Source organism: Fukomys damarensis, unplaced genomic scaffold (genome assembly GCF_012274545.1).
Source record: "Fukomys damarensis isolate Sample0158 unplaced genomic scaffold, DMR_v1.0_HiC HiC_scaffold_38, whole genome shotgun sequence".
In the NCBI taxonomy this organism is placed as follows: domain Eukaryota; kingdom Metazoa; phylum Chordata; class Mammalia; order Rodentia; family Bathyergidae; genus Fukomys; species Fukomys damarensis.
In genome coordinates this window covers 3,687,979-3,704,232 of record NW_022900950.1, presented here as the reverse complement: position 1 = coordinate 3,704,232, position 16,254 = coordinate 3,687,979, and the positions used below count along the sequence as shown (strand labels likewise).

At 36.8% G+C, this 16,254-nt stretch overlaps 1 long non-coding RNA gene across 3 annotated transcripts in view; it reads right to left on the bottom strand.

The window, feature by feature from the left end:
- Positions 1 to 33: 33 nt before the first annotated feature.
- Positions 34 to 16,254, bottom strand: part of LOC104858598 — a 19,218-nt gene continuing 2,997 nt past the window's right edge. Inside the window, exons 3-4 of one of the 3 annotated variants that reach the window (XR_779176.2) lie at positions 7,006 to 7,106; positions 34 to 1,685 (exon numbers count right to left, since the gene is read on the bottom strand). This is a non-coding gene — a long non-coding RNA (uncharacterized LOC104858598). Of the gene's footprint in view, positions 1,686 to 3,722; positions 3,751 to 6,869; positions 7,107 to 16,254 lie in introns of those variants that run through there. The other 2 variants (XR_004515675.1, XR_004515674.1) reach the window with 2 other exon arrangements.

Below are 16,254 nucleotides of genomic sequence, written 5' to 3'. Positions count from 1 at the left end.
AAAAAAAAAAAAAAAAAAAAAAAAAAAAAAAAAAAAAAAAAAAGTGAGCGTGTGATGATTGCGATCAGAGCTCCTGCATGTGTGTAGGTTTCCTCCACCAGGGGTAGGCGTTGCTCACGGGCCAGTGCGGACCTGTTTGTCCGACAGATTCCACTGCCATAAGTGGTTGCGCTGTGAGGACGTGCCGTGCGTCCATCTGTCTTCTGCAAGACAGAATGTTTCACTTACGAAGACATGATAAAAGGATCCATCGATGTACAGACAGAGACTGCTTGCTGGGGTATCCACCCACACCAAAATAAACATCATATTGTTAATTGTGGCTGACATGCAGTTTGCAGAAACACTGTAAGCTATTTGTATTACTAACAGCCATCTGAGGTTTTATTTTATCTCCTTAAATCTGCCGCAGTTTTCTAAATGAATTTTTATGGTCACATTTAAGGAAACAATTAGAAGTGCAAATAAAGAATTCCCAATCATCCCACTTATCTTGTTTGATCTGAATACCACGAGTAAACAGGCCCTTTGAAAAGATCTGGTGCTTTCTCCTATCTCTTCTTCACGTGGAGACAAACCAATCTAGCCAAGAAAAGGCAAGGCTGGCTCATCTTAATAGCCCTTTTGAGAGTCATCGTGTAGCATTAAAAATTAATCAATTCACTATATGCTGTTCTCCAAACTTTCTCTCCACCTTTTTAGTCAGTGAGATTGCCCTTTAAAACTAGAAATACCTTTTTTTCCCCTCAGAAAGACAATGTGGTGCTTTTTTCTCTACAAGTGGAACTGTGTTTTTGTTTCCCATTTGTCATGGTCCTGTCCGCCTTCCATTATGATAAATAGTTGAATTATATACACACACTGCATTTAAGTATGTTCCAAAATAGTATTGTCAGTGTTTTGGAAAACAGGGCCTTGTTCATCAATATCCTCAGTATAAATGGAAAAATAAGAATTGAATAAACAGCACTAGTCCCAAGCACAACAGAGAATCAGGCACTAACTCTGTCCTCCAGGGAGAGAAGATGAGCACATAAATAACAGCAATACCAGAAGAAGTTGATATGTCAAAAAAGAAGTAAAAATAAAGCAAATAAAGGAGTGAAGAGAGAGACTGGGGTGTGAGAAAAGTGTGACAAAGTTTTCCCAAGGAGGTGCCATCTGAGGGCTCACACAGGAGATGGAGTTTAAGTCCCCCAAAAAACAAATCCCTGTGAAAGAAGGTACAGGGTATAGTGGTGATGGGAGAAGGCAGAGAAACAATGGAAGTAATAGAGAAACAGTAAAGACTTTACTTCACAGTTAGTGTCTGGTCCATGAAATGATGTAGTTAAAAACTAAGTTCCAATTAAATTAATGAATCACACAAAATTCTCTGGCCTGGATCTGAACTCCTGAGGCATAATGGAAATTGAAATATAATGTGGAATAGATTAAATTAGGGCTAATCTCGGAGGGCCTAAGAAATTGAAGCCTTATTTGGTCATCATGGCAATATCTATGGTACCATAATGGTGTCATACAAGAGCTAGAATTACAGTCTGCAGGGAGACTCTCACGCAAACCCGCCCTAAGTAATTTGAGGTGGACGCTGGAGTGTCTGCTGTCCATGGTGCTGCGCCAGCCTCTCGTTCATCTGAAGTCCTTTTCTCATCCAATCCCACAAGTGCCTAACACGTACTTTCCTTCAGAAAAGAAATACACAAGTTCATCAAGCACTACAACCTGAGCAAGGAATCAAGACCCCACCTTTAAGTCATGGCAATTCATATTGTTTACATTTTTATCAGTACACATTTGCAATTCATGATTACATTCATCTGGAGAGTTGATGCACGTACTTATCTAACACATCTTAATTCTTTCTACATACCCTTCTCCTGTTGTCCTTTACCCTTCCCTCTATCTCTTCTCCTCTTCCCAATTCGTCACAATTCAAAGATCAAAATTAAGGCTTAATATGCATTCTTTTTTTTCAGCTTTAATTGAGTTTATTGGTACATTTTAGGGATACAGTACAGTTACATTCATTGTTGGGATCTTGTACCTCTACATGACAAGTCTTGATTCTCATTTTTCCCCTTACCTCTGCCCTCCCTTCACCCCCTCCTCCCCTCACCATCTACAAACACTTTTTTTTTCATCTTTTCATTCTCCATTGTTGGTGGGAGTGCAGACTAGTGCAACCACTATGGAAATCAATATGGAGATACCTCAAAGAGCTTGGACTGGAGGTTCCATTTGACCCAGCCATCCCTCTGCTGGGTATCTTTCCAAGAGAACTAAAAGAATCATATCACAGAGAAGTATGTGCACCCATGTTTATAGCAGCACAGTTTGTAATAGCTAACTCTTGGAAACAGCCTATTTGCCCATCCGTTGGAAACTGGATAAAGAAGTTGTGGTTTTTCTATAAAATGGAATATTACTCAGCCATAAAGAATGAAAAAATAGATTCATTCATAGGAAAATGGATACATATTGAAGATATATTCCTAAGTGAAATAAATAAGTCACACATGTGTAAATACCGAATAGTTTCCCTGGTGTAAATAATCTGCAACAATGCATAAGATTCTAATAAGATTACTGACATTTAGAAATGGGAAGAAAGGAGCTAAAGGTGTAGGGAAGGTGGGATGGGTAGGGGAAGAGTAAAAAGGGAAAAGAAAAAAATGTGAGAGAATGAAAAGTTGAAAATTAATATGCACTCTTTATGAGTCATTCTAGTTTCTGACTTCTTTAGATATCTGTGCCTACAAATAACAACTTTCCAAAGTATCACCAGTTCTCCAGTAAGCAGCCAAGACAATGAATAAGACATTTTCACACAAAACACTACCATGTTATCAATATTATTAGGTTAGACAGAATAAAATGATATATACATGTTAAACATACATGTACCTGTGCATATATCATACATACTCATTGCACACAATTCCAATTCAATTTCCTTAAACACTTGACAAAACCCATTTTCTGTGACATTTCTTGCTAACAGGCCCTCAGTCACATTAAGTGTTCACAAAGTACACAGAAGTTGTATTTTATTGACCAACCCTAATTGAGCTGTCTAGGTTAAAGAAACTGAACAGTACAGAAATGTTTATTATACTAGCACACTTAATCTAAAGCTGAAAAGGAACATTTCTGTAGCTTCAGGCATAATTTATCCTGCAAAAAGCATGAAAAAGACATTTTATCACCCTCTCATTTCAGTGAGTCATGTGTACGGAGTCCTCTCACAGCCATGTATCTGGTTTCACTCCAAAGTGAAGATGAGTGGAGTCCCAAATCTCCTCAGTTGAATCTCATTATGTCCCCTTCCCCTTGTCTCCCATCAGGACTCATGCCTCTGCCACACATACATTGCAGGCACAGTCATTTACATCTGCTCTTAAGGATAGCTGCCATTTGATGATAGCAAAGCAAGCAGTGTAAATCAACATATCTGGAGACATTTATCATTTCAGATATTTTTGTTTCGGTGAACCTGCCACTACAGATGTAGCATTTTTCCTTATTGTTCATTGTTTTATTTTTGTCCCAGTTAGTGGAACAAGTAAAAGGGTCCTTGTTTTACAAATCATATTTTCTTACTCCAAATCTTAGTATCAGGGTGCCAATAAGATTAAATATATCTTAAACCAATTGTAGTGGCACAGACCTGGAATCCCAGCACCAGGAGGGCTGAGGCAGGAGAATCACAAATTGGAGGCCAGCCTGGACTATACAGTGAGACCTTGTCTAAAAAAAAAAAAAAAGTTAAATATATCCACCTTAAACATGAGAAGAAAGTTCCTGCTGTTTATTTTGGTCTACACTAAAATATTAAATAGTAACTTTGCAAGATGGACAGTATTATTCAAAACAAGCTTTTAATTTGTCTTTTGTTATCAAGGAAGATATTCTGTATGTATAGATTTGTACTGTTTTCAAAGACTAAATTTATTTTTAAAATTTACCCAAAACAAAATTACATTGTTAGTTTGAAAGGCTTAGACTTCATTAACCATTTATTATCTAAAAATGAATAAATTTAATAAATATCCAAATACAATTCATGAAATAAACTCATAAACTAAGGAAGAAATAATTCTTCCCAACATGTAAATAAAAATATAGCCCTTGTATGCATATATAATGGTTCTGAGAAGTTAATTCATTTATATAACAAATATTTAGTGATCCATCTCTGCTTCAAATGCTTTTCTGTAAACAAAACCTAGAAAAAATTCCTCTCATCATTGAACTTACATCCAGTCAGATGAAAAGTTCAATAAAACAAAGAATATGATAGAAGGAAGAATTATATACTGCCTGATGTGATTAATATTTAAAATTAATATAACTCTTGATAAGGTAGGATGCAAATATTACAAATAGAATTTATTCAGAGCACCAAAGTAATAACTCTTCATCCAGCCACTTCATTGTTCTCTCTCAAAGCTGGTCCTTTCTCAGAATCTCACTTCCTCCTGATGCTGGAAGGGAAACCACTGTTTCTGTCTTAGAATTACCAGTCAAGATTCGAGAAAATGAGTGAGTTACTTCCACTTAAGAATAAAGATTGAGGTAGGGGAAAGGTAATAAGGGAAAGGAAAACAATATGAGAAAATGAAAAAATGGAAATAAAGTTTTGCAAATGGGGAGAGGAGTAGGGGGTGAAGGGAGGGCAGGGACAAGGGGAGAAAATGAGAACCAAGACCTGTCATGTAAAGGTACAAGATCCCAATAATAAATGTAATTGTACTGTATACCTAAAATGTGCCAATAAACTCAATAAAAAGAATAAAGATTGATAAGTATTATACAAGAAATTATAGCTTAAAAGAAAACAATAACATGAACAAAGTCAGGATTCAAGGCCACAGAAAATTCTCCCCACTGCTTCCTGTGACAGAAAGCAAATACCTCTACCCTGAAAATTATAGCACTCTGACAAAAGAGATCAAAGAGGATATCAGAAAATGGAAAACCATCCCTAGGGAGGAAGAACCAATAGTGAAAATGGCCAAACTTTCAAAACTGCTATAAAGATTCAATGCAACTTCAATTGAAATTCGTACACCTTATTTCACAGACCTTGAGAAAACAATCCAAAGTTTCATTTGGAACAAGAAGAGACCTAGAATAGCAAAAGCAATTCTAGGCAAGAAGACAAGGTAGCGGGTATCACAATACCCAACTTGACACTATACTACAAAGTTACTCTGATAAAAACAGCATGGTACTAGCAAAGAAACAGACATGAGGATCAGTGGAACAGATTAGAAGATGCAGAAACAACTCCAGACACACTCAGTCACCTCATCTTTGACAAAGGAGCCAAACATTCTTACTGGAGGAAAGATAACCTCTTTAATAAATGGTGCTGGGAAAACTGGATTTCAACTTGCCAAAGATTAAAAATAGACATATCTCTCACCATGCACTAAATTAAAATCAAGATGAATTAAAGATTTAAATATTAAAACAGAAACACTAAACTGGCGGAGGCTAGGTAGAGACACTTAAAGACATTGGTGTAGGAAAAGATTTCAGGAACAAAACTTCAGTTGCCTGAAAACTAGCACAATCAACAAATGGGATCTCTTCTTATTAAAAAGCTTCTGCACAGCAAGAGAAACCACTAACAGTGTGAAGAGACAACTCACAATGTTGGAAAAAATTTTCACCAGCTTTTCCTGACACAAAGATCTACGATCTAGAATCTATAAAGAACTTTTAAAAAAATTAGACCTCCCAAATTTAAAGACCCAATCTAAAAATGGACATCTGAAATTAACAGATATTTCTCAGACAACAAAGTAGAAATAGCAGATAAACCTATGAAAAAAAATGTTCAACATCACTGGTCACTCAAGAGATGCAAATGAAAACAATGCTGAGATTCCACCTCACCCCAGAAAGAATGGCTGCTATCATGAAATCAACCAATAACAAATACTGGTGGGGCTGTGGGGAGAAAGGAGACCTTCTCCACTGTTGGTGGGAGTGTAGAATGGTGCAATCCCCGGTGGAAACAAGTATGGAGATACATCAAAGAGCTAGGATTGGAGGTCCTATGTGACCCAGCTATTCCCCTGCTGGGTATCTTCCCCAAAGAATTAAAAGAATCATACCACAGCAATATACATATACCCATGTTCATAGCAGTTCAAAGCCAAATTGCCCATCAACTGGAGACTGGACAAAGAAAATGCGGGGTTTCTTTTTTATAAAATGGAGTACTACTCAGCCATAAAGACTGAGAAAATAGAGACATTTATAGCTAAATGGATGCACATTCAGGCCATACTCTTAAGTGAAATAAATAGGACACATGTGTAAATACTGAATATTCTGTGGTGTGAGAAACTGAAAGTGTAAATAAAGATCAAAATATATAATAGACAATGTGAAATAGGAAGAAAAGGTGCAAAGGGGAAGTGAAAGGGGTAGGGTAGTGGAAAGGAAAGAAGGGAATGGAATAAATATGAGAAAAAATGAAAACAAAGTCTTTATAAATAAAGAGGGTTGGAGGAGTTGAAGAGAGGATAGGGGAATGGAGAAAAAATAAGAACCATGATATATTATGTAAACGTACAAATTCCCAATAATGAATGTTACTGTATTGTATATCTAAAATGTACCAATAAAATTAATGAAAAAATAGTAGACAACCACAAAAAGTACCAATAAACTCAATGAAAAAAAAGAAGAAAATGTGATGGAACTTCAGCAAGCAACAACTTTAAAAAGTGATCCAATACCAAACAAGTGAGTTCCTCCACTATGTTCAAATACATAACATTCAAAACTAATACTAAACAAAGCTAAAATAATTTTTTAAATAATTAAAATGGTTTCTTACACAACGTTTTCAGATGCCCCTTAGACAGGGCCAGTAGGCATGAAACGGATTATTGACAAAAAACCTAGCTATGTACATACCTGCAACTTTCTCACCTTCATGCCTTTGCTCATAATCCTACATAATCCTGAGGACTCCATACTTACCATTCCCAGCAGGGGGGTAAGCTTTTTCTGTCCCTCCAATCTTCCTTCAGTATGACTTCATGGGACAAGAAACCCTACTAGGCTGCAATTGAGGCTTCATTCTTCTTTGTCACAATCCAATAGGAGAAAGAAAGTTGTTCTTATTAGATTCATTCATAGGTAAATGGAGACATATTGAGGATATGCTCCTAACATGTGTAAATACGAATAGTTTCTCTGATGTGAAAAACTATAATAGTACATATCCTTATGAGATAATTGACAATGTGAAATAGGAAGAAAAGGGCTAAAGGTGTAGGGAAAGTGGGAAGGGTAGGGGAAAGGTAATAAGGGAAAGAAAAAATATGAGAAAATGGAAAAATGGAAATAAAGTGTTTGTAAATGAGGAGGGGAGGAGGGGGTGAAGGGAGAGCAGGGACAAGGGGAAAAAATGAGAACCAAGACCTGTCATGTAAAGGTACAAGATCCCAATGATGACTGTAACTGTCCTGTATACTTAAAATGTACCAATAAACTCAATTTTTAAAAAAAAAAAAAGAAAGAAAGAAAGTTGTTATTCCCAGAAGCCCCAAGCTACTGTCCACATTATTGGTCCAATTAATATAGGCCTGCACTCCCTGAACTAATTCCTGACAGGAGCATGGAATCATCACAACCGGCCCCCACAAATCATCCAAGATAGCGTGGATACTGGAGAAGGAGCTACCGCATGTACCACAACAGCTCCCAATGCCCAAATGGATTAATACCTTTTGCGAAGTTTTCTTCCTTTTCCCATTGTCCCTCTCCCTGCTTTCCTCCCCTGGACAGGTTCTTTCTGTACTTTCATGGCACTCATCAATCTTACATTTCACTCTGAATATCAAGTCACGATCCAAATGTGAGCTGGCATCCTTTGGGCAGCATGTACTTGCATCCTGTGTGCACCTAAGACTGGATTCTGTATTTATTGATCCATCTACCTTTAAAGCACCCTAAATTTCCAACTCCAAAAGCACCTGTAGTGGTAAAGTCAGTTTTACTTATGGATTCATGGAAAAGGAGAGGATTCATAGAATATGTTTTGTGCCACAGAGAAATCCTTTCCAAATCTCTACTGTTGCCCGCTGCCTCTCGCCTCCATGGGCTTTCTGCCAGGCAGCTGGTTAGCACTGTCTCTCTACTACACACTCTGACTCTGTATTGTTAATTTCCTGTCCAGTCTTTTAAAGCAGGAGACAACTTCAGCAGGGAGTCTGTTTGAACACGGATAACCTTATGGTCACACTTCCTTGCTTTCTCCCCTGTGTGTTATCCATGGGGGAAACTGGACTATCTCCTCATTTCAAAATCAAAGCATATCAACTTCTTGCTTATTTCTGTCTGGCCCTCCTGCTTCTAAATAAAAACAAATATAACACTTAAAAAGATTATAGTACCAGTTCCAACATACTTTGCCTATAACCTAACAAAATTCTCCCTTAAATGTCTGTTCTTTCCAAAAGTTTTCTATTTATATCTAGAGTTTTATCTCCAGCCATTCTTTTGGGAAGAGGGCAGGGCTGATATTTGTTTTCTTATATATCTGTATATACCTTATCTTCTAGTAAGAGTTAGAGATCTGTGAGAACATATTCAAGTCCTTACAGAACTTTTATGTCATATCTCATTCTCTCAATCATAATAAAAGAAAAAGGATTTATAAATGTGGATCAATTTCCAAAGTGTCTTAAATTTCACCATATTCCTCTCTATTTGCTCTACAATGATTAACCCTTATGGCTTCCCAGCAGAACATCTCTAATATAGGTCCAGGATCAAATGGGCTCAATAGTAACTGATTTTTATTGAGTTAAAAAGCTAGAAATACTTTATTTTACATCCCTATCATATATATCATCTCTATGTTATATAACCTTGCCAGCACCACTAAGCTTTTAGGAAACAAAGCTAGTGTAAAAATGTAGATTCTCTGAAAAGCTATTGATAAGGCACTCTTTAACCTAGCTATGGAAGGCCCAGGTTTAAAGACTAAAATACTACTAGAAAGAATTTTTCTAAAGATCTAAGTGGCTAGAGCTCACTCTTAAAAGTCACTGTATACAGCACTTTGCTTGCCTCTGCCTAGTCCTTCAGCTTTAGCCTTCAATGATAATGAAAATAATAATTTAAAAATCTACTATATTTTCAGCAAGTACTATATGCCTACACTAAGTATTTTTGCACACATTACCTAATTTAATTTCAATACTACTAAATTTAACTTCATTTTACAAAAATTTGGTTACTCTCATTATCATCTGCATAAATTGAAGCACAAAGAAAATACTTCTCCAGGGCCAGGGATTTAGCTCAGTGCTTCCAGCACCTTCTTTGCAAGTGCAAGGATCCAAGTTAGATCCCCCATACCAGAGAGAGAGAGAGAGAGACAGAGAGAGAGAGGAAAGAGGAGAGAGAGAGACATAGAGGAGAGAACAGAGAGAGAGAGAAAGAAAGAGAGAGAAAGAAAGAAAGAAAGAAAGAAAGAAAGAAAGAAAGAAAGAAAGAAAGAAAGAAAGAAAGAAAGAAAGAAAGAAAGAAAGAAAGAAAATACTTCTCAATATAACAAGACTGACATCCAGCACTGAATAATTTTGGTCCTGCTGTTCAAACTGCACACTCCATTCCGCAAACATTTGTGACCAATAAGCTCCAGCCAGAGCTCTTATCCAAACACATGCTGTTGCCCCACTCCTGGAGAGGAGTAAGCCAGGAATGTTTCTAACACCCTGAGCTACAGTAACTAGATTTCAGTGTTGTAATGTGTGGGAGGTAAATGGATCTGCCTGAGTTGGCGTCTTTGGATTGTCAGCAGTTCTCCCCTGGGATCAATAGTGGAGAGGGCTACGCATCAGCTGGAACCCTGATCCCCTACCAGGTTGGGCTTCCAGACCCCAACACTTAGCTCTGCCTCCTGTATCCTCCCAGTCATAGATTTGTGTCTGAATTAACTAGAAAACCCCTGGGGCTAGAAAATCCACTTCCAGAGGGTGCCAGAATCCCAAACAACAAGCCAAAGGGAAAAGGGAGTAGACATCCCTGAGCTGTCAAAGATGTCCTAGCTTTCCATGGGCTGAAAGTAATTAAACCCTAAAGAAAATCAAGGCTAAAGGACTGACTGAGATCATAGGTTTAAAAGAAAACACCCTTACATTTGTTAAAGATCAAAGAACAAAAGCTGCAAACAAAAAATAGAAATCACATTTTATACATCTAAAATTAGCTATAGTAAACATAATACAATTAATCTCAATTTACAGTATCTTATTCAACAATAATAATGTTTTAAGTTTTGTTTCCTCTATAATTTTTCATTTCATGTATATTATTCCTATTGAATGGACTATTTCACTAGAGGAAAAGACACATGTCACAATTTAACATAGTCCAGTCAAAATTTAAACATAATTCATATTAAATAGACTATTTCACTAGAGGAAAAGAAACATGTGATAATTTAAGAGAGTCCAGTCAAATTTAAAAATTAAACACTCATAAAGATGGCAAACATAATAAAAGCTGTTGTTTATTGAGTGCCCAGTACACATTTGGCATTATTATTGTTATTGTTTCCCTTTAGAATTGAAGACAATAGATTTTAACATCTTAACAAAGAGTATGTGGAGAGCAAAAGCAGTTTTTGATTAGCCAAAATGCCGAGAGATCTTCAAACTCCATCTTACTAGAAAGTTTATGCTCTGACTAAAGTTATAATGAAGGCTGGAGCCCTAAGGACTTGGGAGTTCAAAAGAGATGAAAGGAGAACGGAGGGCAAAGAACTGGATGGGTCACAGTACATAATGAGATTTGGGGCTTCGTATTAGGGTACAGAAAATACAGAGGGAACACTTCATTTTCAGAGATTCTTTTCTGTGGGCAGAATGCTCACAACACAGTTGGAGGTATGAGTTGGATGAATTCAAAAAGAGATATTTTGACCTGGTACCAAAGTGACTGCTTGGAATGTTGTACACTATTTAAATAAATCAAATTTATCCTGCGATTTCAAGAGAAATTAGGATGAACTTTTTTTAGAGGACAATGTTTTCAAGAAATTAGAAAATATAAAAGAAACCAAGAAAAATCACACTGATGTGTATGGAGCCCACAACTAACTAAAGAAGCAACTTGAAAGTGTTGCTATGAAGTGTCTACCTTGTGTGTGACTTGTCCTCCCAGACACGGTCTGCTTGCCTCAGCGAGGTCAGGGAGGTTGAACTTATTACATATTCATCTCTGAATAGATAAAAGCAAAAAAGAAGTGGTCTTGAATTCTAAACATTAGTGCTAGGATTGTGTACTGCAACAGAAATGCAAAGAGTCAGAGCGGTGAAAATCTGAAACTGAGAGGGCCAGGAGGAATTCACCAAAGTTGAGGTGTCACAGCTAAACAGTGAATTCACAATAAGGCAGTCAGGCAAGAGTGCAGGAGTACTGTATATCAGAGGCCAGGCAAAGGCAGCAAGTTAGGAAGCAGGCAGACACGCAGAAGGCAGAGCGTCACAGCTCCTGGAGATTCAGACAAACACGGGGTCAGAAATCAAGCAGACTAGCCAACAACAGGAAAGCAAAACTATCACAGAAAAAGGAAAGCAGATGGCCAAAGCCGTAAGCCAGGTGGCACAGGACCAGGAGTTTCACAGAGAGTGAGGGGAGAGAAGAAAATGGGCAAGGCAACAAACTGATAGCCAGAGAAAAATGTATGGCATATTTGTGCAAAAAACTGGCAGAGACACGATGTTGATTCTAACATGGCCGTTGTGATATAGAATTCAAAGTTCTTTTCTTATTGTGTAATTGAATGTACTCTTTAGTGTCTGCAAACTTTATACTTACTGTACACCTACTTTTACAAATAACTTAGAAGATTAATTTGAGAAAGTTGTCTGCTGCTTCCTAAAGGATCACTGATATTTCCCAAAACTAAGCACAGTCATATGTGACTAAGTGTTCATGATCAAACACTGCTGTGTCTAAATTGTTTCTACCACATTCTCCTTCCACACACTTATAAGTAGTCCTCAAATCTATAATATCTTGCTCATCCATTAAATATGAAGGGGAATATGACTGAATATGAATTAATGTGGTCATTACTTTCATAGACATAAAGAAACTAAAGCATATTCCCACTGAAGATTCAAAACAAAACAGTAACTTTGGCCCAAAGGATTTATTTAAGTGTTTTATGTGTCGACACAACACAACAAAAATGTTTCTACTCCAGAAATTAGAAACCTGAAGTTGACTTTCTGCCATGCCACAAAGTCTGTTTATTAATCTCTCAAGATTGCACTTCCCTTATTTTAAAAATAACAAATTATTTTAGCTTTAAAATTCCCTGTTTCAGAGAAAGATTATTCTAAGCATTCTAGGGGCTTAGAATGTGTTAACCAAAAAGGACATAGATTTTCTTTATGTAGAAGTATTTAAATATAAGTTAGAAAACTCCAGATGGAACGAAGATGCAAATGTAAATCCAAGAAAATATAGGACTAGCAGAGATCTAAAGTCACATTTTACTCTGATTTGGGAGTGAGGAAGCCTTGCTGAACATGACATAAAAACTATAAGAAAATATGATAAATAGAACAATATGAAAAATATAAAGTTCTATACAACAAAATATGACATAATACAACACAAACAAAGTTAAAAATAAACTAGCAAAACTGTAACATAGACACAGAGAAAATATTGACTTTCCTAATATACAAAGAGGTCTTATACATCAATAAGAAAAATTGTACAAGCTCTAAAATTGAAAAATTACAAAAGACAAAAGCTAGAAATACTTAAAGGAACATAAATGTCACTAAACATGAAATGGTGCTTAATTTCCCTAATAGAAATATTTAAACTAAACAGTAATGAGGTACAATTCCTCACAGGTTGACAACTCTGGATAATTGCATTATATCACTTATTTGTTGAGGTTGTGAAGCAATAAATACTCTCATAAACTTCTGGTCAGAGTAGAAATTGGCACAACTCTTTTGATACTGATCTGGCAATATGAATTAAAATTTTAAGTGTGGATATTTTCCCCCTCAAATTTATTTTACAGAAGTATTTAAAAGGAATTTTAAAAAGATGAACGTTATTCTTTTCTGAGAAAGATTAAAAATAATAAGTACTCCAAATATCCATCAGTTAAGAAGCAGGTTACACAGATCACATTTCTTCTGTTAAGTGGAAAAATGTGCAGTCAAGAAAAGAGGGAAATCTTGGCTATCATACTGGGATCTATGTGACAATAAAGATATTTTAGGTTCTCTAAAAAAAAAGAAAAGAGATAAGGGCATTTCTATACCATGTATACTTCATATTACTTATTTGTAGTAATTTTAAAATAGTAAGAACAAGATGGATGATGATGGTGATGATGGTGATGATGATGATGATGATGATGATAGATAGATAGATAGATAGATAGATAGATAGATAAATGATTAACAGAGAGATGGTAAATACATGATAGATATTTCCTTTCCCAATACAGAGGAGATAGTGTGTGGCATTAATCTTGACTGTGAAATTCATTGGCTTGATAGATACTAAAGGTATTAGTAGAGCACACTGTGGGTGTGTCTGCATAGGTCATGAGGGTCATGAGGGTGTGACCTTGGAGACTTTCCCTGGTCCATGCTCACTTCTTAGGCTCTTTCCTGTTTCTCTGCTTCCTGGCTGCCATGGACTGAGCAGTTTTCCTCCACAGTGCCCCTCTACCATGTTTCTGCCTTACAATTGCTGACCATAGACTGATAGCTCTGACAAGGAGCCCCCCAAAAAACACTTCCTCTTCTAAGTTACATTAAGTCTTTGGTCACAGTGATGAAAAGCTGACTAATTCATAGTGTATTTTAGTAATCAGGAAAACAAGAGAAGTTGATATATCTGACAAAGCAGTAACATTAATCTTTAGTCTAAAAATCAATGGGAAGGAACCACACAGGAAAAAATAAGGTAGAAGCTGATAGTGCAAGGTGAGCAACGGAGTTCATTAAAAATGCCAGGCCTATAGCCACAGTGCTCATGTTGCTCTTTGGCTCGGAATGTATGGAGCTGCTAGAGGAAAATTATTGCTTCATAATGTTTATTACTCTAAAAATCTCAGTTCTTTTTTGTTATATAATTTAAGAGGCAAATAAAAGAGACATTTTCTTGCAATATTATGAATTAGTATTCCAGAAAAAGAAATTTGGCAGGATTGAAAAATCACCTACTATTCCCTGGTTTAGCTGAAAAGGTTATCAACATACTGAAATTTTTTCTTCACAGTGGATGGGAAGCCACAGCCCTGAAATTCCCAAGTGCCTCTCACCTCCCTGTGATCCAGCCACCAAAGGCCTAGAGCCTGTAACAAACAGAACATCCAGGACCTTGTGACGAGACTATGCTTGTCCTTCAGACAGGTCCAGGCAGGACCTCACTGGTTGTTGAATGTTTTGAGTGTCATCTTAGAGAATCATACACATTTTCACTTCTCCCTTTTAACTAATTGGATAGCCATTGACTTTCAGTATTCTCCGTAAATCTACTGAAGGGTCACCATGCCCACCATCTTCCCCACCAGTAACCTCACCTTGATGTTGGAAAATTCCAGGATCCCTGGCTCTGTGGTACCTTTTCTGTACCTGTCATCCTATAGACAATGATTTTGAACTCTTCACTACTTTGTTCAAAGATTTGGATCTTCTTCTGTTAGCCAATAAGGGGTAAAACTTGGGTGAATTATCTGGGAGGGCGAGACCTGGCTGTGACAACTTGCAAACAAAAGAAGATAGAGGATTAGCCTATGGCATATTCACCAATTATAAGAGAAAAGCAAAGTTCTAGATTTATCTGTTGTATATAATTAATGTTTGCTTTTGCAATCTTAATCTTTTGCAACATTAATTTTTTATTCTAGTTCCACTTTCCTTAGTTTTCAGTATGATTCAAAGTGTTTTCTTCCATATGTTTATTTTCTTACTTTTTAAGACCCTCTTTATGTCTCTCATGTGTCCTTTCATTAAAATTCAGAATCCAGGGTTCCCTTTTGACTGAGTGATTTTTCCTGTGCCAATGTTTGGCAAGCATTAATAGTAATTAAAGATTACTCTAATATGTTCATAGGGCTCTCTCATAATCAACAAGAAGTCACTTTGATTGATAGTCACTTCCATGGAAATAGGAAGGCAGGACCTCTTAATAAATTTTCATGTAAAAAAATTCAATTAATGAAATCTTTCAAATGAATATCCAGACACATTTAACTTCAAAGCAGGGTTATTTAAAAATCTGTGTGAGCTTTTATTATCTATTAACTATATCAAGCCAAAGCCCAGAATAGAAATTCTGACTGTCCCTGAAGCTTTATAAAAAGCCCCTGAGGTTTTCTTTCTCTTACTCATTAGCTGGTACTCTGGTGGTGTGAGGGATCAACTAGAAATCTATAGCAATAAAGCTGGTGCTGAGGCCAGCCTGGCAGGTGAGAAATTAAGACAGGAAGTGAATCCTGTGGGCTTTAAAATAATGAGGAGAAATGGCAAAACCAACAGCAGTGGGTAAAGGGCATGAACAGCTAAAGAGTCTCCATGGGTCATCATTGGAAAACATATTATTTCAGTATATATTCTCTTGATTTAGTGCCTGCTACCTGAGGTCTGTGGTCCCACTAAAGCTAATAAATCATTGCTCTGGATGACAGCCTGAACACCTGTGTTTTATCATACAGCAGGAAACCTTGTAAATTACCAGGAGAAGCAACTAGTGACCAGGCAGCTGAGCTATGAGGATCAGTCAAAGCCTCAGTCCATTAAGCCCATTTCATTTTATTTGCAGGTGCATTAAAAGAAAAAGGGGGCCCTGAAAAAGATGAGCCCCAGCTTTTTGATTAGTATTTAATAAGAATGACACAGGGCTGCTGGAGTGGATTCCTAATGGCCTACAGATGGAACATGTCTACAATGGAACCCCACCTGCTTCTGTCTGACCATTGGCTATGCTGCAATTTAGCTATAAAAGCAACAGGACAACTTCAAGGGAGTGGTCTGCGGCAGGCACAGAAACCTTGCTTTGTGCTTTTGTGCCTTTGAGGTTTGTTTTGTACAGAAAGTTTGCTTACAAATTCACTTGACCTGTCACACTTTTTAAAACTTTTTACTCCATAAGTTCCTTTCAAATAAACTAGCCAGGAAAAAAAAAATGTTCTAAAAGCCAGATATATACTTTTTGCAAAGGTATTTA